Source organism: Gopherus flavomarginatus, chromosome 2, assembly GCF_025201925.1.
Source record: "Gopherus flavomarginatus isolate rGopFla2 chromosome 2, rGopFla2.mat.asm, whole genome shotgun sequence".
Lineage (NCBI taxonomy): Eukaryota > Metazoa > Chordata > Testudines > Testudinidae > Gopherus > Gopherus flavomarginatus.
This window is the reverse complement of record NC_066618.1, coordinates 155,281,131-155,302,693: the sequence shown is the minus strand read 5'-3', so window position 1 is coordinate 155,302,693 and position 21,563 is coordinate 155,281,131. Positions and strand designations below refer to the sequence as shown.

At 48.8% G+C, this 21,563-nt stretch overlaps 1 protein-coding gene across 1 annotated transcript in view; it reads right to left on the bottom strand.

Moving 5' to 3' along the window:
- The window catches only part of TIA1 (TIA1 cytotoxic granule associated RNA binding protein), a 222,085-nt gene extending 200,767 nt beyond the window's left edge, over positions 1-21,318 (bottom strand). Inside the window, exon 1 of the mRNA XM_050940173.1 lies at positions 21,314-21,318. The gene's annotated coding sequence lies outside the window, so the exon portion shown is untranslated. The remainder of the gene's footprint in view (positions 1-21,313) is intronic.
- Between the last annotated feature and the right edge of the window lie 245 nt (positions 21,319-21,563).

The window sequence follows — 21,563 nt, the reverse complement described above, 5'->3', positions numbered from 1 at the left end:
TCCTCGTCCCCGACCACCCCTCACCCCTGCAGAAGCTCCGCCCCATCCAATCGCCCCCTGCTCCCTGTCCCCTGACTGCCCCCAGGGATCCCTCGCCCCTAATCCAACCGGCCCCGGCCCCCTTACCAAGCCGCTCAGAGCAGCATGTCTGGCAGCTGTGCTGCCAGGCCGGAGCTAGACATGCTGCCGCTCTGCTTGGCAGAAGCTCACAGCCCTGCCACCCACAGCGATGCTCATGCGGCAGCATGGCTCCGGGGGATGGTACGGGGCAAGCCTTCCCGGCCGGGAGCCCCAGGGCCAGGCAGGACGGTCCTGCGGGCTGGATGTGGCCCGCGGATCGTAGTTTGCCCATCTCTGATTTACACCATTGCCAGAAACACCCAGCCTCTCCCTCGGTGACCCAACCAAATACTGAGCAGGCCCACTCCCATCTCACACGCTAAGCAGCCTGAGGCCTACTCGGATCTGCATTCAAATCCTGTTGATGCTGTGTGTATGCATGACAGACGGATGATTAATGCCATCCAGTCAGGTGTGTACACAAAGCTGTCATGAACTGTGGGGTGAGTATTCCTCTCTTTGTGCATACGCATGACCTGTTCTCTCTGGATGATTCCAGATGCTAAGGCTAAGGTCTCTCCCCTCTCGCTGTGCTGCAAGTGAATCAAACAAGACACTATCTCATCCAGCGGCTGTCTTACCCAAACACTAATTGGGTTTCTTGTAGAAGGTGGTCCTGACTGTCAGGAGGGATGAGTAATGTCGTAGGCAATAGACACCATCAGATGACTACCCCACTTCCGCTCCAAAGCAAGGTGTGTCAGTGGAAATGCTATCAGTCACCTGGTCTGGCATTTAACTTGCATCATTAAGAGGAGGCTTTTTAAAAGCTGAAGACAAGGAAATACTGACATGCACACAAGGGAGGGGAGGGGAAATGCCCCCCCCCACAGTATGTCTACACAGGGTCGCCCAGAGGGAGGAGGGCAAGTGGGGCAATTTGCCTTAGGCCCTGGGCCCCGCAGGGGCCCTGCGAGCCCTGACCTGGCAGCACTCTGAGTCTTCGGCAACATTTCGGCAGCAGGAGGCCCCTTCAGTGCTGCCAAAGATGCGGAGCGGGCCCACTGCCACCGGGTGAGTACAAGCACCACAGCTCCCCGCTTTGCCCCAGGCCCCTGAATCCTCTGGGTGGCCCTGTGTCTACACCCCACACTAAGCCAAGGCTCTGACCCAGGTTTGAGTGCAAGACCCCCTTCCGTCCACACACTAGTCAGTCTGACTTGGTTCAGCAAGCACTCAAGACCCAGGTCCTAGAACCTTGCTAGAAGGTGGGTCAGATGCTGAGACTCTAGTCCAAGCCCTGTCATTTTGCAGCGTGGACTCAAGTTGCAGACCAGAGTCAAAAGGTCTGCGTAGTGCACCATGGATGCCTTAGCACGGCTTTGAGACCCAGGTCCTGCAATTGATAAACCCAGGTTGACAAGATATGTAAAGGACTGCTTGCTTTTTGACCCAACTGTGTCCGGGCTACCTGTTGCTGTGCACCACCTCCCTTCGGTCTCTAAAGAGAATCTGTACAAAGATAGATTTGAAATAAGTTAATGGAAACTCAAGCTTCTGTATACAACAGCAGGGCGTGTTTATGAAAGAAGCCAGAGATAGCTGAGCCCTTTGACATTAGCTATTCACCAACCCCCGTTTTAACAGGCTGAGACGGCACAGAGGTTTAAGCAACTTGCCCAAGGTCATACAGCAGCTGAAAAGGGATTAGATGCCGGATCTCTTTGCTCAGCAACAGGTCATACAATGTGTATAGCGCAGCAAGTTATTCTCCCCACCCCCAGCAGTACCACCCACATTCCTCATCCCTCAGCAAACACCTCCATCCCTTAATGCTGAACTAGCCAATCCAAGGGCACCACCTGTTTCTGGCTACAAAGAAAGCGCTCCATCGTCAGTGGGCTGATCTAGTGGGGAGGGCCTAGGTACAGGTTTAAAAATAAAACGAGGAAACCATAACCCTACTTATATGTCATTATCCTAATGGGAGGAAACACCTTTATGAGTCATTAGGTGGCCCGGCTACTCATTACAGCTCCTTCCTCAGTAGCGTGCAAAAAATAGATGGAATGTCACTCCAAACCAGTGTGTACCTAAGCCAGCTGCCCTGGCCTCCCTCTCCCTGCAAATATTGACACAGACCTGGACCAAAAATAGCGAGTGAGTTCACACAGGGGTCTCACGCCCTGTATGAAATGGCTGCGCTCCCACAGATTTCAGTGGCAGCTGGATCGCAACAAGCTCACCGGCAGTTTGGTTTAGCAACTAGCCCAGTACATAGTAAGAGGATGAAGATGGTTGTTCTAACACACTCCAGGGCTGTAATGTGCTTTAGAGACCAAAAGGCACAGCCCGTCTGTGGAGCGGAGGAAAAACTAGGGGAACAGCAAGAAGAGTGTGCTGCTATTCAGTTTCACTCCCAGGGAAGAACCGGCATGAGTTGAGACCTGCGGACTCTCATGGGACTCTGTGCAGGCAGGTCCTTTTGCTCATGTTGAGTTCTGTTAAAGCCAATGGAATGATGCGTCGGCACCGGGGTCCACCCATATGGATCAGACTGCAGGATGCAGACTAGAATCAACTGGGATTTTTTTTTTTTATGAAACAGTTTTTCTATCAAAATTGTCAATTCATTAAAATAGAAATATTCCAGGAGAAAGGGTTGGTTTCAGTTAAACCTTTGCTGGGAAGGGTTCTCAGAATGAGATTTCTGGTCAAAACCACAGAAAGACACCCATCCCACAATAGCCACTAGACTGGGGATTAGGGCACTCACTGGGGACATAGGAGACCCAAGTTTGAGTCCATGCGTCTCCCTCATCCCAAGCAAATGATCTAACTGGTTGTGGGCTATTCTGGTACATCTGTCTCAAAAATTTCAAGAGATCTGTTTTTTCCTAATGCAGAACAGGATTTTTTAAAAAAAATCTCAACAGTTAGCACAGGATGGGAAAATAGTTTCCCACCCATGCTAATCCAGGACCCCTAGGTAGTACACTTCAAAATGGAGGGATAGGTACAATTGACTTTTGGGGGCATTATAAAAAGGAGTCCAGATAGGGCTGGGGATGTAGAAGAGATGAGAAAACTTCTTTGTTTTATGGATCAAGGTGAGAAGGAATTATTGGGAGAATCTAATCCGTAGTCACCTAAGGGAGCTTCTCCTTTCCCTTTCTCATAACACGAAAACAGGTGGACTGCTAATGAAATTAAGGAAGTGGCAAATTTGAAACTGATAAATGGCAACTGTCTCACACGATGTGTCATTAGACTGTGGAACTCATTGCCACAGGAAATAGACAAGGCCAAGAATTCAGCAAGATTAAAAAAAGATTGGACTCAGAAGGATAATATGAATATTCAAAGTTATATAACAGTTAGTGCTAACACATTTTGAAAGGATATTAAATCTCAGGCTTCAGGGCTTAAACCAATTTCTGCCTATCTGAGATATGGATGAGACCTACTGTGAGGTAGAGATTATCCTATGTTTATGCACAGTCGGGGTCTTGCACTGAAATATCTGGTGCCAGCCACTGAGTCAGAGATATGACTAGGGACAAGATGGACCTTGGGTCCGATCCTGTCTGGCAATCTATATTCTGATTTCCTATATAATACAGGCCATAGAGTTTCACCCAGAGTGATTCCTGCATTGACCTTATTAGCTTGTAGTTGAACAGAAAGACCCCCAAGATTTATGTAAAGACTCCAAATGGTGGAGAATCCACCATATCCCTTGTTTAGCTGTTCCCAGGGTTAGCTGCCCTCACCCTTATACTTTGCCACACTGTGTCTGGACCTGTACAAACTTTTAAACCAAGACAATAACTACAAAGCTAGTGCCACCAAACCAGAAATATATGTTACGGGTATACATTTTCTGGTAATTGATTGAATCTTTTAAGGAGATGAGTCTATGACTAAAGATGTTAAATCATTCCTGAAGATTTGATTTCTTTATGATTTAGACACAGACACATGAGAACTTGGAATTTAGAGATGTACAACTGTCCTGCATGGCAAATACACTGTGTCGGAAACGTAGCTTACCCCAAACAAGAGCATAGTATTTCCCTAGGTACTTAGTAGGCCCACATCCCTGTAATATCTGAGCAGCTCAATATTTTAAAAACACAACATTAACGGTGTATGTATTATACCCATTTTACAGCAGGAGAACTGAGGCATAAAGGGGACACTACTTGCCCAAGGCCACATCAAGAGTCTGCAGCAGAGCTTGGAATTTAACCTGGATCTCCAGTCCAGCTCCTTACCCATCCTTCCACCCTATATGGCAGCTCCACCGATGAACCACAGCAGTCACTAGGGATAGCTACTGATCAGACATGGAGGAACGTCAGTGGCTGCTCTTATAACCCAAGATGACACCAAATAGCTCAGTCACACGCGCCACACCTTCCAAGGGCTGCACAAACAGGCATTGCAACATCATTGTGACACAAATCCAGTTTCTCAAGAAGAACTGCCTCTATCCATTCCCCCTTTCACAGTCACCGCATGACATCTTTGGACAGGAAGCTCCTGATCTCATGGGTTTAGAAGTCTGCTGTGTGGAGAATCCACGTAGTTGAATTGCATGCCTTACCCAGAACAGATGGGGAAGGAAGCATAATATAAACATGTGACTTTCCTTCTTGGTGCATCTCCAGCTACTATTCCAAACAGGGAGGAATCATAGAATCATAGACTATCAGGGTTGGAAGAGACCTCAGGAGGTCATCTAGTCCAACTCCCTGCTCAAAGCAGGACCAACACCGACTAAATCATCCCAGCCAGGGCTTTGTTAAGCCTGACCTTAAAAACCTTTAAGGATAGAGATTCCACCACCTCCCTGGGGAACCCATTCCAGTGCTTCACCACTCTCCTAGTGAAATAGTTTTTCCTAATATCCAACCTAGACCTCCCCCACTGCAACTTGAGACCACTGCTCCTTGTTCTGTCATCTGCCACCACTGAGAACAGCCAAGTTCCATCCTCTTTGGAACCCCCCTCTTCAGCTAGTTGAAGACTGCTATCAAATCCCCCCCCCCCACCTCACTATTCTCTTCTGCAGAAGAAGGGCCCTTCCAAATGACTGCTCTCCCTGCAGGTAGGGGTATTTATATAGAGATTTGGCAGACTATACTATGATCTACCAGCCATCTAAGATGTTTTCTCCCTTAGAAGCAATGATGTGTCTTCCCTGACCCCCAGGACTCTGATCTCCTAAAAGCCTTTAGTGGAGCTATGCCAGATTGGACCAGCTGAGGTCCTGGCCCATGCTAATTGTCAAACAAGTTAGTGTTGCTGCTGCCTTTGAACTAGTCAAGGATCAGGACCACTACTGATCCCAGCTAAGAATTTGGCCCTCTCTAGTCAGTTGCTTGAACTGGCTTAGATTCCAGGAGGACACAGGTGGTGGCGGATCATCAACTGTTCTCCTCTTTGCCATCTTGCTGTGCTACAGTCTCAAGAAGGGGACCGTACGTAGAAGTGCTTCCATCGTGGAATGTTAGGACCAGATCTCCCTGCACCCCACATTTTTCTTTGCTTGTTTTCGTTCCACAGTTACACAGCCCCTCACATCATCCAGCTCACTCCAAGTTTAATTGCCTCTTGCCCCTGACTTTAATGGAGTTTCTCTTCCTGAACTTGTGTAAATCTGGAGGATCAGGCATTTTTTCTTCACGAGTTGTCAGCGCCCGGTAGCCTAACCCCTTGCTACATAGTTTACCTGTTGATCCAGACACTAAACATTTCTCACTCCCTCTCCCCATCTATACTAAGATTTGGGGTGCTTAGATCCAAAGCGGGTGGGGAAGTTCGCTTTAGGCCAGTTTCATTTTTTTATTGTCCTCAGCTAAAACCAGCTGGAAAGGAGGAAAATGACCCCAGTTTTACTGTCAGTGTGTTGGCAAGAAGGGAACACAATCAGAGGAGTAGTAAGCAGGCACTCTGCTCTGTGAACCAAATGCCCCAAATGCCTCTGGACTTTGAGACTGCCTGTCCATTCCCGGAGCAACCGCAGGCATCACTTTCCAACATCAGTACCCACCCACTGCAGAGAAAAGGACCAGCAAGTGAAACTGATTTACTGTCCCACGCAGCCAGAGGTAAAAGATGGAAGGGCAGTGACCCAGGAGATAACAAGGGGTGCAGATCACACTCGGTGGAATGCGGTACCTGGCACGCACGAAGAGAATTCCCGTATCTCAGATGTTTGCAAGCACCGGTTGACGAATGGCAGAGAGAAGCAGCTGCCACACTGTGACGTCACTCAAACCCCAACCCCTAAAACTACTCAACATGAAACTGAACAAAGCACTCGATACCTATAGGTAATAGTCCTGCAATGACCAGAGCTTCAATAACCTTAGAAGCGTATCCTTCATTTCCAGAAGGGTTTCATTTCTTGGATACATTTTTGGAATGTTGGGTTGAGGCTTAATGGAAGATCCCAGTGCTAGTGGACAATCTTTTTGCTGGCATATGGAGCCTGATGGCAATCTGCTTTATCATTAGTTGCAGGGAGGTTTCCCTGTAGGTTGTTTAGCTGGAATGGACAGATGGACAGCAGTCAATGATATTATCTATACATGCATTCCTAGCTACAGGTGTATCCTCCGGCCAGTGGGTCTCCAAAATGCTCTAATATTCTACAGTAACTGCCTGAGACACCCACTCAAAATAGCCAAAGCACTTTGGTCCAGTGAACAGAGCACTGAAATGGGCAGCAGGAGGCCTGGGTCCTATTTCCAGTTTTGTCCCATGGGCAAGTCACCTCCCGTGCCTCAGTTTCCCCCTCTATAGCAAGAGGGAGCGTTGGCTTGTTTGTAGGACGACATATATTTTTCAAATATTAACAGATTGACAAGAAATACTGTGAATCCTATCAACTGCAGAGCTCTGGGACATCATCTTATGACTTGAAAACAACAGGATCGGGGCATTAGGGGGTCCATCAGTCATTTGGGCGGGTTTTATCATCAGTATGAACTCATTGCAAATAGCTACCAGTCTTTGGGGCAGGAAATGAGATACGGGTGAGCTAGCTACATGCACATATCTGCCCACTGTTCTGATGTAGCTGGGGAGATTTCCCTAGTTTTGCTGGAGAGGAATCTGATTGTTCTGCACCAGCTTGAAGTCAGTTGCTCATTCACTGCAGCAGCAGCCTGAGAAAGAGGCAAGATTGCCATGAAGGATACCTTTAGAAGATGCTCTTTCAGGTCCCAAAATATAGAATTCTAGTTGGAAGAAGGCACGGTTCAAAGTTTGCATAAACTCATTGCTTTCAGTTGGGTGGATCTGGCCGATGAATTGGATCTCATTACGACAATTTCCATGTCCTGGGGTAAGACTGAAATATTCACCTAAGAACGGAGAAACTGGCATATTTTCCTTACGCAGGGGATAGTTGCAAGGTCTTTCTAGGCTTTCCATTTAGATGAGAAACTTCTCTATTTTTCTTAAACTCACAGCAAGATTAAGAATTAGGTGCATGCAACAGAGGACATTGTCACAGGCTTTTTCTGACAATTCAACCCCATGCTGCATCTTGATTTGCAAGAGCACTGTAAGTAGAACCAGAGGTCATTGCCATTTTTTGACAAAGTTCTCCTCAAAAAAAGTACATAGGAGAGCCGTAGACTTGAAGTTGGAGCTTTTGTGAAATTGTGGTAGAAGTGAGCAAAACGTTCTGGTTTCGTTTTACCAAAAATTGGGCTTGTTGGTCTGCAGGTAGCGTCCGCTTCAGAAAAAAGTTTTGCTGAGCGTCACAAAAAATGAAACGGGGCCTGTTTCAAGATCTAGGAAGTGAAAATGCTGAAAATCTATTTTCTAAAACAGATCAAAAAATTGAAGACCATTTTTAAATATACATTATGCACATATGTAGAAAAATAACATACATAGGGGCACACAAACACAAGGATCTCTAAGAGAACGCAAGATTTGTTTCCTTCTCCGTTAAGGGCAATCAAGGTGACATGCTTTATACCACATTTCCCCTTATGTTTTCCTGTAACCAGGGGAGACTACGGCTTATATGATAACAGGCAGCAGCTGATTCACCGCTGATTAGCCAATATTTCATTCCTCTCTGTAGGCACGTCTGTCACATACCAGACAGCTGTGGGGAGAATACCTTGCAATAAGCCCGAGGCCAGACTCCTGGCCTCAGTCTGGCGCTTAAAAAAGAAACCTTAGTGGGTAAGCTTAAGCTTCATTCTGAGTTTGTCCAAGGTAACTCAGCCCAACAGACCACACCCTGTGGACAGTAGTTAAAGTACCACTGGCAGGGACCAGTTTGGTTAGCAGGAGATGTGGTGTCGTTATCTGTATCAAAAGCCATTAATGTTTGTTTTTAAAAAAATCTTGAGGTACTATATATTGTTAGTGGTTGGTGCCCCTCAAGCAGGGACATTGGAAGGACAGCAAAAGTGTGGGGTAGGAGGAAGGATCCCAAACTGGTCAAGTAGGAGTGGTGTTGTGAAGCTGTGTGCCAGGTTACTACGCCAGGAACTCAAATTTGACCCAGCTGTCCCTCCATCATCTCATTACACCACCCAGTGCCCTTGACTCCCCTCCTCCCACCTCATTGCACCTGCCAAGTTCAATTTCTCGCAAGTGGGGGGCACAGCCCCCCACCCCATTTAAACAGTGAGGAGGCAAAGACTCTTGGACACCCACCCCCTCATCTCTGGCAACCACATTCTGAGGCAAGTCTGTGGTCTTAGTACAGTCCCATGTCACTGCCCCAGCTGCAGAAAGCAGAATGGACCATGGAGACTGAACTACCATCTTGCTTGGGCACATGGCCCCTGCAGGGAGAGCACGAGGCACGTCTCCTGGGTTATGTTGCTGACACACCGTGCCCCCCGCCTGCTCTCGCCACAGCCACCAGCGCAGACGGGGTGTAGTATCCTATTCTGGCGACTGTGAAGGTCTCTTCCAGCTTAGAGCGGGGATGTGGGTCTACACAGAGCATGTAGAATGTTCTCTAGCTTTCTCAGCCCTGTGTCAGTTGGCTGTTTGCTCCCAGCCTTCCTCCTCCCTCCAGCACGCTCCGTCTCTTCACCTCAGCTTCGCTCCACACCTGCTGCTGCCTCTCTCCCTCCTTCCCTTCCCACCTCGCTGATCCCCGCCTAAAGAAACCCACCCCAAACCCAACTGACCCTCTGATCAAAATCGTGGATGTAACATGCCATTGCCGCCACCACCCTGTCACTCTGCCCCCACCTTTTGTCCGTCTCTTTAGATAATACTGTCTGTTTCCTTACACTCTCTGGATCCATCTGTTTTCTCTTGTCTAACACCAAGATTGTCAGCTCGGTGGGGCACGATCGTCTTTTTGTCCTGTGTTTGTACAGCACCTAGCACGATAGGGCGCTGGGCCTTGACTGGGGCTCCTGGGTGCGATGGTCAAGCAATTAAATAATGATTTTCCAAACAGAAGGCGAAAGTTAGCTCAGTCATAAAGCACTTGGAGACACTCTAATGGACAGTCTGCCTCCCACACCGTAAACACAGTGCCCTATAGGTGTATAGATTCCCAGGTCAGAAGGGACCACTGTGATAATTTATTCTAGTCTGACCTCTTGCATAACACAGGCCATACAACTTCGCCCAAATAATCCCTGTTTTAGCTAGGGCAGATCTTGCAGAAAAACATCCAGTTTTGATTTTAAAATTCCCTGTGAGGGAGAATTCACCACAACCTTTTGTAAGTAGTTCCACTGGTTAGCTACCCTCACTGTTAAAAAATTATGCTTTATTTCCTATCCGATTTCGTCTAGCTTCAACTATCATTGGTGCCGAAAGAAACCTGATTGCAGCTGTTAGCAATGTAGGGCCCATGACCCACAGGGGAACAATTCCAGTTCTACCCCAGAAAGTGCAGCATACACACAAGAGCCAGCTCCTAACAATGATGGTTTGCCTGGACAATGCCCCTGATTTTGGGAAGAAGACTGTGGGAGCGCTCATTCTGCAGAGTCAAGACTTTCTGAGACACACATTCCCCCATTTAGCGATCCCCGGCGCTACTAGTTGGCCAAGTCTCTAAATACACCAGAGGCTGCACAAGTGCCCAAATGGGCTAGGGATACAAATACCCGATCACCACCCTACCCCTGCTCTGTCACTTCGTGCAGCCTGGCTTTGTTTGCATTCACTGACCACACCCTGGCCTCCAGCGGTGCCAGCAGGTTTTGGCCACTTTAGAAATTATACCCTCTTCTAAAGGTCATTTATATACACAGCCGGCTCAAGCCTTCCCAGTCGTGTCTTGCGGCATTTTACATGCTACCTGTCTCCACCCTCCGCTTCCTGGCTCCAATCCCTAAGTCTGTTTTTAAGTCCACTTAAAGGTTCCTCCTTATGCTATGTTTCCTGACCTTGGAAGTGAGTATTATGCACAGGGCTGTATTATTCAAGGGGCCTCAGCTCTGCTTTTCTGTTTACACTGGCAGATTTGTCTATACAGCCCTCAGCAGGTGCAACCCCCCCAAATCTGGGAGCACAAGAGGCGCAGGCGCACACACGTCGGGTCATTTGATATTTAAGTACTTGATCCACCGGAGCGTTTGGCCCCCAAGCCACATTCCAGGTGTAAGAGCAGAAACCACTGGGCAGAGTTGGACTCAAGTGTCCACTTGTGTGGGCGAAAGAACGTTGCAAGCCAGAGCGAATGCGAGATGCACGTACAGAGCTTTGAGAGCATAGCTTCTAACTCCAGCTCTGGGGAGATTACCCCGATGCAGGTTGTAGGGCAGGTGTTCCACATTGGGTTGGGATTCTCGAGAGAGCTAAGGGAGTTAGGCACTTAGCTCTCATTGACTTTCAATTGGATTTGGGCACCTAATCCCCTTAAGACCATTTGAAAATCCCAGTGTAAGTACCTGGGGCCCAAAGCTCCAAGATAAAGCAGAAGTGACTCCCATTTCTTTCGGTGGAGCTCAACCAGTGTAGAACCACAATAAGCAACAGGAGACTCCAGGCCCCAGAAGTTTACCCGACCTGCTAGAGGCAGCGCGGCAAGACAATTCAAGTCGCCAGCTAAAGAGCAAGTGATGTGCCACATGGGCTCGTGGACGCTCGGTGTGGTTATTGTGGTTTTGCAAAAGAGCAAGGCATGTGCTTCCAGTCTGGAAGATTTATTCCAGGTTAAGGAGAAATACGAATCTCCCATCAAGAAGCAGAAGACAGCAAATTACCCCCTTCAACAGCTACCCTCAACCAGTTCCCAGCACTGCTCATGCCAGTGCTGCATCAACACGGGCATTAGAAAGTTCATGAGTGCCAGCTGCAGGAGTGGAAGCCAAGAAAGTCCTCTGCAAACTAGAATTCCTTTTGATAGTGAGCTCCACTAGTTACCCATGATGTGCTAGTTGCTTTCCAGATATTGGAGAAGGAAATGATCCCTGCTCCAAGGAGCTCACAGCCTCAGGACAGGCAGACAGCTAGACAGAAACTGGGGGACACGAACGGCTAGGAATATTTATTTAATCCCTAACATAATTCATTGGGTCAACTCCTCAACTGGTTAACCCAGTGGAATCATAGACTCATAGAAGATTAGGGTTGGAAGGGACCTCAGGAGGTCATCTAGTCCAATCCTCTGCTCAGAGCAGGACCAATCCCCAACTAAATCATCCCAGCCAGGGCTTTGTCAAGCCTGACCTTAAAAACCTCTAAGGAAGGAGATTCCACCACCTCCCTAGGTAACCATTCCAGTGCTTCATCATCCTCCTAGTGAAATAGTGTTTCCTAATAACCAGCCTAGACCTCCCCCACTGCAACTTGACACCATTGCTCCTTATTCTGTCATCTGCCACCACTGAGAACAGCTTCGCTCCATCCTCTTTGGAACTCCCTTCAGGTAGTTGAAAGCAGCTATCAAATCCCCCTTCACTCTTCTCTTCTGCAGACTAAATAACCCCAGTTCCCTCAGCCTCTCCTCGTAAGTCATGTGCCCCAGCCCCCTGATTATTTTCATTGCCCTCCGCTGGACTCTCTCCAATTTGTCCACATCCCTTAGCAAGGAGCTAGTCCAGTCTAAGCAGCACAGTGAAAGTGGGCTTTTTAAGGAGGAAATTAAAAAACAGGGCTGAAATGGGAGGATATTTCCTGGAAAAAAAAATCCCGTTTGAGATTTTCCAGTTAGGAAAACACTTTTCCTGCGGGCACATTTGAGACATTAAATGTGGAACAGGCTAGTTTCCTCGCTGACTGGTTTCCAGTGGGAAGCCAATACCAACACGTGGAAAATGTTATTTTCGGAGAGGAAGTTAACACGGGCATGTCTACACTGCAATCTGAGGTGTGACTGCAACCTGGGGTGGGGGGTGTGCACCAGCATGGTAGTAGACGGGGCAGAATCGGTTTCAGCATGGGCCGTACGAGCCCACCTGGAAGCAATTACTTGCATTGCTCTCCTTGCAGACGCTGAAGCCCGCTTTACCCATGCTAGCCCAGATAAAGCTAGTGCAGGTACCAGGTCTGTCTCCCGAGCTGCAAACACCTCCCCCCCTCGCCCCGAATTGCAGTAGACAAGAATTCCACTGGCTTCAATGGGATTCTTGCCTGAGTGGTGACTTCAGGGTCAGCTCTGGAGATTTTGAGAGCTCTTGGGTCTGTGTGCACTGGGCTCTGATTCAGATTGGAGCCCAAGACCCACTTTTGTTCACACACAAACCAGTCTGACTCAGGTCAGCAAGCACTCGGGACCCAGGTCCTAGGAGCCTGCGAAGCAGGTGGGTCAGAACCCTAGTCCCACTGGGGCTCAGGTCCACCCCCTATCGTCAAGCCGCAGACCCAAGTCGTAGTGTGTAGTGCAGTCAGCTGCGAGACCCGGATCCAGCAATTGTATGCTCACGTTTACAAAGCAGCGTGGCCGGCCCAATGTGGGCTTGGAAACACCGAGCCCGCAAGCCTGGGTCTCACAGATCTGACTGTTGATCACAGACGTACCCTCAGACGCACTGCATGTGCTCCCGAAGCAGCCCGTAAACATTCAGGTTTTGTTTTTTTTAAAATCTGTGTGCAAATAACTGAGCAGCAATTGGCACCATTTTCTTCTGCACTTGCCAAGCTCTGGCATTCCCCCACCCACTCACAGTCCCAGTGTAAAATGGGTTGCCTGCCAGCTTGAAAGAGAAGTGGGCATGCGTTCAAATCTAGCTCCTTGTGGCGAAAAAAACCAGAGGGAAGCCCCTGTCAGCACAGGGAAGTGTGATTTATTGAGAGATCGGGTTGCGAGAGCTGATCTGCTTGCAGATTAGATGCCAGGAGATGGTGTGGACTAGAGGGATGACTCAGAGACAAAGCACTCTGCTAGGTTTGTTGGTAAATAACAGAGAGAGACTTGAGCCAATGTTTGGAGCCAGATTTGAACCTTTACCAGCAACCGGCTCAGGGGAGGGGAATTTGGTTCTTATTAATTATGTGTATTTCAGTAGCACATTGGAACGCCAGTCGGGAACCAGAGTCTCCTTGTGCCAGAACAAGGGGCAATGGTCTCAATTTGCAGTGGGGGAGGTCTAGGCTGGATATCAGGAAACACTGTTTCACTAGGAGTGTAGCACTGGAATGGGTTCCCCAGGGAGGTGGTGGAATCGCCATGCTTAAAGGTTTGTAAGGCCCAGCTTGACAAAGCCCTGGCTGGGATGATTTAGTTGGTGTTGGTCCTGCTTTGAGCAGGGGGTTGGACTAGATACCTCCTGAGGTCTCTTCCAAACCTAATCTTCTATGATTCAATACTTGAGATCAAAGATTCACCATTTAAAGCCCAGACTCATTTGGCTCCTTTGTTCTGGCCTCCTGCACAATGCAGGCCAGAGCTTCACTCAGTGATTCATGAATTCCTTGCAGTTCCCTGTTCTAATCATACAGGAATGGCTTAAATCACAAAGCTGTATGTGTTGAATGTTCCAGTGCCCTCTCCCCATGCACACTTTCCTGTCAGAAGGAGCATGACATTCGCACAAATGAACATAAGAATGGACAAACAGCATCAGAACAATGGTCTGTCTAGCCTAGTATCCTGTCTCTGACAGTGGCCAGTGCCAGAGCTTCTGAGGGAATGTCCAGAACAAGGCAGTTGGCATGATTCACCCAGTCTTCCCCTCTTGGCTTCTGACAATCTGAGGTTTAGGGTTCCAGAGAGCCATGAGGTTGCATCACTGACTATCTTGGCTAATAGCCATTGATGAACCTATCCATAAATTGATCCAGTTCTTTTATGAACCCAGTTATACTTTTGGTCATCACAACATCCCCTGGCAGTGAGTTCCACAGGTTAATTATGTGTGTTGTGTGCAAAAGTACTTCCTCTTGTTTGTATTAAACCTGCTGCCTATTCATTTCATTGGGTGACTCTTGGTTTTTTTATTGTGGGAAAGGGTAAACAACATTTCTTTCTTCATCTCTTTGCTAGGACTCCTCTTTTTAGCCTCTCCTTATCTGGAAGCTGTTCCATACCCTTGATTATCTCTGTTGCCCTTCTCTGACCCTTTCCCAGTTCCACTGTATCCTTTCTCAGATGGGGTGACCAGAACTGGATACTGCATTCAGGGATAGGCGATGATGCCAACACACCCCGGATTTATATAGTGGCATTATGTTATTTTCTGTCTTCTTTTCTATCCCTTTCCTAATAGTTCCTAACATTTTTGACCACTGCTATGCAATGAGCTGCAGTTTTTCAGAGAACTAGCCACAGTGACTCCAAGATCTCTGTCTTGAGAGGGAACAGGTCATTTAGATCCCAACATTATACATACGGAATTGGGATTGTTTCTTCCATTGTGCGTTCCTTTGCACTATTGATTTGTTAAATGGTATTGAAATTTATTTATTTCTTAAAGAAGAGGAGACGATAGCCCTGATGCTAAAGAGAGAGCTGAATGAGAAGCCGCTATGTTATCTTAACATCCAGCCATTTGTTCCTTTGTTGCTTATCGTTAGTTATTTGGATAGCGCCCCGGAGCCCCAGGCATGGACCAGGACCCCACTGCTCTAGGTGTTGTACAAACACAGAACAAAGACATAATCCCTCACACGACGCACATCTGCCCCCTAGCACCAGGCAGGGCTGTGCCCAGAGGAACACGTCAGTTCTAGGGCAGAGTGCCATTTTCCCATTGGAACAAGTTTTTGTTCAGTTTCTGGTGAGTTTGGGATTCCTGCTCTCCTTTCAGAGGCAAGAAAAGGAGGAGGAAAACACAGAGGGGAAAACTCAAAAGCCTGATGAGAATGCCAGATAAGAGCATTTTAAAACTCCCCAGGGTTTTCACAAAAAGCTTTTCACCATTGTTCAGGCAGCTCCATTTCACTTTACCATCCCCACCTGCAATCCAGCCCACCACTCAACAGACCTTGAGAGAAACATGGAAAGATATTATACTTCACTGTGCAAGAGCAACACTGAACCTGACCTGCCTAGCTGCTGGCTTTTAAGGGACTCTTTATGCCCTCAGGACTTCTAGGAGCTCTTGGGCCAGAGTGCTCCAGGTGCCATGACCACTAGTGGTGCAACAGTGATGTTGACTAGATTGGAGAGGGGGGAAACAGGTTCTCTCAACAGGCAGCAAAGAGGTCTTGAACCACCAGTCAAATTTGCTGATTAGGTGAGATCATTCCTTGGTTTCATATAGTTCACCCAAAAGCCATCAGATAGCAACAGTTTTTGGGAACTTCCAGTCACTGAAAGCACCAATGTAAGTCTGGAAAGAACTAGACTTTTACTGGGTAGGGGGAAGATCCATATGTCCCACCAGCAATCAAGTTTAGGTGGAAGTTCCAACAATCCCACCAGCATTGTCTCTCCCGTACAATGACCATAGTGTCTGAGCCAGTGCTTTTTGTGGGAGGGAGATGCAATGATACCCCAGAAGAGATCCCACAGACTTTGCCTTGCCTTGTCCACTCTCCTGGTTCATCCTCATGCTCAGAGCATTCCAGTCCTAGAGTGCCACACATCCCCTTAAGAATCCCCTTCCCTCTCACCACATCCTTCCCCCCCTGCACCCCAGATTCCAACAGCACTTCCCTCATTAGTAGCATCTCTTCATGGAGATGTTATTTGATGTATCAACAGCTGGCTACATCAAAACTTATGCCTGCACCCCCAACTTCAAGGGAAGGGGACAGCTCAGACTCTTAGCATAGTAAGGACAGCGCAGGGCCAGCCTTATGGGAGGGTGATGTAGGTGACTGCCCAAGACGCAATGCAAGAAGCGGGTTGTGTCTAGGGAGTGAGGCCATGGAAGAGAGCTCAGGGCAGTGGGTTGATGGAGGTAGCAGGGGGATAGGCGGGAGGCTAGAGGAGGCAGCGGGGACGTTGGGGAGAACCAGGGGAAGACAGCAGAACATGGGGGGTGGTGAGTGGGGAGGTAGTGGCCCAGGGTGCCAAAATACAAGTTCACCCAGCGTGCCATTTTCCTTAAGGCCAGCCCTGGGAGAGTGCCCAACCCAGAGAGCTTTCAATCTAAGTACACAAGACAACAACAGGTGAGCGGGGAAACTGAGGCACTGAGCAGGGAAAATGACATGCCCCAAGTTGCACAGCAAGTCAGTGGCAGAGCTGGGAATAGGCTCCAGGCCTGACTCCCAGTCCAGTGCCCATAGGCTCTAGGCCTCCCCATCACACTCTGCCTTCCTTAGGCATCAGCATAGGTTCTCAAAGAACATTTACCACACACAGCGACCGGGTCACAGAGAACAAAGGGGACATGCTGCATGCTAAAGGCAGCAAGGCTGACCTCAGCCAGCCTGTGGCACTACACAAGGGCATTAAACTGAAGAATAAAAAAACAGGCTCAACCATGAATGAAACAGAAATTCATAAAGTTGGACATGCCTTCGGTTACTTACAGTCAGCAGGAAGCAGCCGCGGCTGTGGTCCTCAGCAGAGCAGTAAACAGGGGCAGTTCTAGGTATTTTGCAGCCTCAAGCACGACAGGCAGGCTGCCTTCGGTGGCGTGCCTGCGGGGGGTCCCCAGTCCCATGGATTCGGCGGCACGCGTGCGGGAGGTCCGCCGAAGCCGCGGGACCAGCAGACCTGCTGCAGGCAAGCTGCCAAAGGCAACCTGCCTGCCGCCCTTGCAGAGACCGACAGAGCGCCCCCTGTGGCTTGCTCCCCCTCCCCCCGGTACGCACTTGGCGTGCTGGTGCCTGGAGCCACCCCTGGCAGCAAGGGAGAGATGATAAAGGGATACCTCTTACTGCATCCACAGGGTCACAGACCCTGACTTTGCCCCTCCTAGAGGAGGGGGACCACAGTGGGGGGGTCAGCGTGTTTGGAAAGCATGCACAGGGAGGAGAGGGGCATAACCAGGAGGAACATCCCAGTCAATGCCTTTGTGCATCTGGAATGACAGGAAAAGCTCCGTCCAAACCACACCGGGGTCCTCTAAATACCAAGACCAAGGCAGCTCATGTGCGGGGACACACACCCAGGCAGCTCCCATCCCAGAGCTGCCACCTCCACTACTGAGATTTCCCAGAAGCAACTTGTGTAGCTAAGTGGCCACGATAGGCTTACTCCCAGAGTATCATGGGCTGGAACCTGGCTCCCCTCCCTTACTTCCTGTTTCTTCAGAGAAAAGTCCCTCCCCCTCATCCCAGCTGTTCTCATGCATTTAAACACAGCAGCAAGGTCCCAGCCTGCAAGTGCTGTGAGTAGATTTATTTTTGTTGCCCAGAGCAGCCCCGATATGAAAGCTAGGGACGTTGGGTGCCCTCTTTGAAACATGGCAAAGGGACCTTATTTTCAGTAAGGCAGAAGCTCTGCATGCCCTAAAAATCAGGCCTTTGTCAGGTGTCGCAAGGTACCCAAAAATAAACCAACCCCCAGGGTTCTGAAAAAGAAAAAAAAAAATCCCTGGCCACTTTAATAGGCTTAGTCTAAGTACACTAAATATCCAGAGATACCATCCTTAGAGAGTCAGGGCTGGAGCCAGCTGTCACAAAGAAATATATTTCCTCCTGTCCCAGCAATTTTTCTCTAGTTGCTCCTTCTTACTGGCTTGGCAGGCTGGACAGGTTTTTCGCCCTGCCAAACTGCTGAGCTTGGGCTCAGTGTGGGTAACCTGTGGCTCTTACAGAAGATGTTGGCAAAAGAACAATTTGCGGCCCTCCTGTTTAGGCGTCATGTTTACTAAGCAATGAAGTTGGAACTAAAAACATACGGAGGTGAGCTCACTGCGGAGCAGCTTCTGTGACGAAGTGGGACTGTTCTTAATGTTCTCTCTAAATACTGTGTAGGTGCCTCAGTTTCCCCTATGCAGCTCTTAAGTATCTAGGTGGTAGGATAAGGGGGTGTGATTGTTGCAGAGCTTTAGAGGGCCAGTGTGATGGTGTCTGCACAGAGAATGGCTGATGCTCTGTCTCCTGGCAATTGATGGCCTGGGCCCCTCCCCTGCAAAGCTGCCAACTGAAGGTGTTGGAGAACAAAGAGATCAGGTGGCCTTCTGCTTCACGTCCTTGGAGTGCATTGCTTGTACGGGCACGAGCCCTTTATTAGCAAGGCCCCACTGGGCCGGTGTGGGCACGCCCTCCCCCTGGACTTGTTGTCAGGCTCCATTAGGCCCATTTAAAGACGGAGATGCCGATCGCATGGTTCTGAGCCAGCCATCTCAGTTGTTCCTTGGGGATGTTTTGGATAGAGCTCTCCCCTGAAGCAGTGATCTCAACCCAGGTCTTCCAACCCTAGGGGAGCACCCTAACCACCAGTTTATAGAGTCCTTCTCACCCTCTCTGGATCTTTAATGTTACAGAAAGTGGAACAGCTTCAGCAGGAGAGAGCGTGACCCAGAAGTTTGGCTGTTTTCTGCTCTAGGAATTGTTCTGGGGCAGTTCTCTGGCCTGTGTTATACAGGGGGTCAAACTAGATGATCCCAGTGGTTCCTTCTGGGCTTGACACCTGTGAATATCTTATAGCCCCAGTGGTTAGGTACTGCCTCCTAGGATATGGGGAAAGGTGGGTTCAAATCTCTTCTCTACATCAAGCAGTGGAGACATTTGAACCCAGGTCTCTCACAACCTGGGTGAGGATGCTAACTATTGGGTGAAGACAGCAGCAGCAGCAGCATCTAAACCAGGTCAGTCCTAAGTCCAGGACGGGGCTCCCAGCTTCCAATCCCAGATGGCTTGAGGTGCCTAACTCCCTTTGGGGGGGCAGTTTAGGCCTCACCCTTCTCTTTGGCATTTCCCATTAGCTATCAAGCTGCTCCCTGTTCAGCATGTCGGCTTTTTTGTAAAGCCCATTCTTGGGTGCCTAACTCCCCCCGCGCATTAAAGCCCAGGTGCTAACTCAGAGCAGGGGATCCCAGGAGGCACCTAGAAGGTAGGCGTTGCAACACTGAGGCTAAGTCCCCTTAGAAACCGGCCATTAGCACATCAAGAGACGTTAATGCCTAGCCCAGCTTTTGACTACGGCTTTTGTGGCTCTCAGTCCATAGTGCCTCTGCTGAGGCTGCCATCACGCCCCTGGGGATTTGGCAGTGACACCTGCGGACACCTCTCGGTTGAGATACAAACTTGCTCCATCCAGGCGGCAATCCTGCAGTGATCACTGCACAGTAATCCCCCTGCAGCCACACAACCCCTCAGTGACTTCAGTGGGAGTCTGATCCCATCCATGGAAGCCTTAGATAGCCTCTAGTTACTGTCGCTTACAAAGCGGGACTAGTTTCCTACAGGTGACGTAGTCCCTTACCAGTCTCAGTGCCCGCCAGCCCCACACCACTCTGGAGCGATACAGACCAATGGAGAACAAGGCTGACACTCTACTAGATAGTCTGTTAACACTTAGCAGTGTGTTTGCTAGGTATTTAGGGCCTGAGCCAAAGGCGACTGAGCCTTGCCACCCACTTCAGTGGGCTTTGGAGCAGGTTGTTAATTCCAAACACACCTAGGGATTTCATATATACATCTTAGGGCTAAATAATCCTAGGCTGGAAAAAAAAATAAATTTGCTGACACAGGTAATGGGGCAGAACGGCTTTTGAATGGTTTATGGTGACAGACTCAAGGCGTCTTTAATGTTTTTATGTTAACTGCTTTCGGCCGGCCCCTTACGTGACTTTATTTTATAATACGATGTATTTTTGTCCAGGTAACAGGGTGCTGCCCGTCTGAGGCTATTTGCACAGCTGGAAAAGGAGCGGTTCCTGGCTTGTCAAAACACAGCTGGCAGGAAGCAGAAAACAGTGAGCCTTCTAGTAAAGGGAGAGCCTTATGCCAGCATGCCCTGGGAGTGCCAGGTTAGATGTGATCCTCAGTTCCCGGGGTGGGGGGGGGAAGAGTATGTTTCCTTCCAAGTGACTGCATCTGTAAGAGGAAGCAGATCTCTAGGCAGATTTAGCAATGCCTAGTGCTATGGCTGTGACAGATAGGGCAATTTTCTGAACTAGCAATGGGAAAGCCTATTGAATTAAGTTTAGATGTCTTTGAGGTCCATTGTTAAATGAATGGTTTATGTATTACTGAGGGCTGGGATTGTGTGTAACCGCTCAAGGAGGAGATGGGATATGAACCCTGAGAAGTAATATGTACTTCAGAGGACTGTATTGAACAATGTGCCAAGCAAGAATGTACTTTTGCGACAAATTGTATCAAGTGTTTTGCCTGGGCATGCTCTAGTGGGGAGGTGGATGCAGATTCTTTCTATTGGCTATGGAAAACCCCAGCCTTTTGAAGCTATGCCCTGAAGAGAGGGCTACTCTCTGCTGATTATCTGTTCCCGGAGTCGGAAGATCAAAGGGACAAGCTGTTATAAAGGAAAGACTGAACCGTTCCTGGGTGTTCTGGTTCTGAACTAAGGCAGCTGTGAACTTGTAACCACAGAAAACCCCCTTGGTGGGGTTTGAAGGATTGACTCCAACATGCGCTGGAGTTAGAGGATGATCTCCGGTGACTGTATTAGCACACATATAGGATCTTTTATTGGTTTTAGTATGTTTTTTTTCCTGTAATGCTTTCACCTTAAGAATACATGTGCTTGCTTAGAAAGGGCCATTTGGTAACTTGTAACTGCAGGTACTTACAACTGTTCATAGCCTTTGAAGAGAAAGTAAAGCACAGGGATATCACCATGTAGGCAGGGAACTGTACAGCTTGGAAAAACATGGATCAGGAGAGAGACGTGGGTCTCTGCCCAAGAGAGGTGATGGCTGAGGAATCCTGAGTGGGTGCCATCATGGGACTACGGAGGGAGATTACAGGTGCAGTTTTCCTGGATTGCGACAGGGTCTTGGGGAGAGAGGGGGGAAGCCCAATAGCTGGGAAGGTAGGTAGGTTTCCTGCCCACAGTATATAGTCAAGACCCGATTTCTCAGCTAGACAGCCCCTGAGTTGGGCTGAAGTTTTGCTAACCTACACAGCAGCAGGGCCTGGTTCTTTGGGAGAGCTTGGCAAGGAACTTATCACACTCACCCCAAGCACGTTAGCCCTGAGTCACTAATATTAGCATGTTCTATCAGGGCAGACCCCGCTTC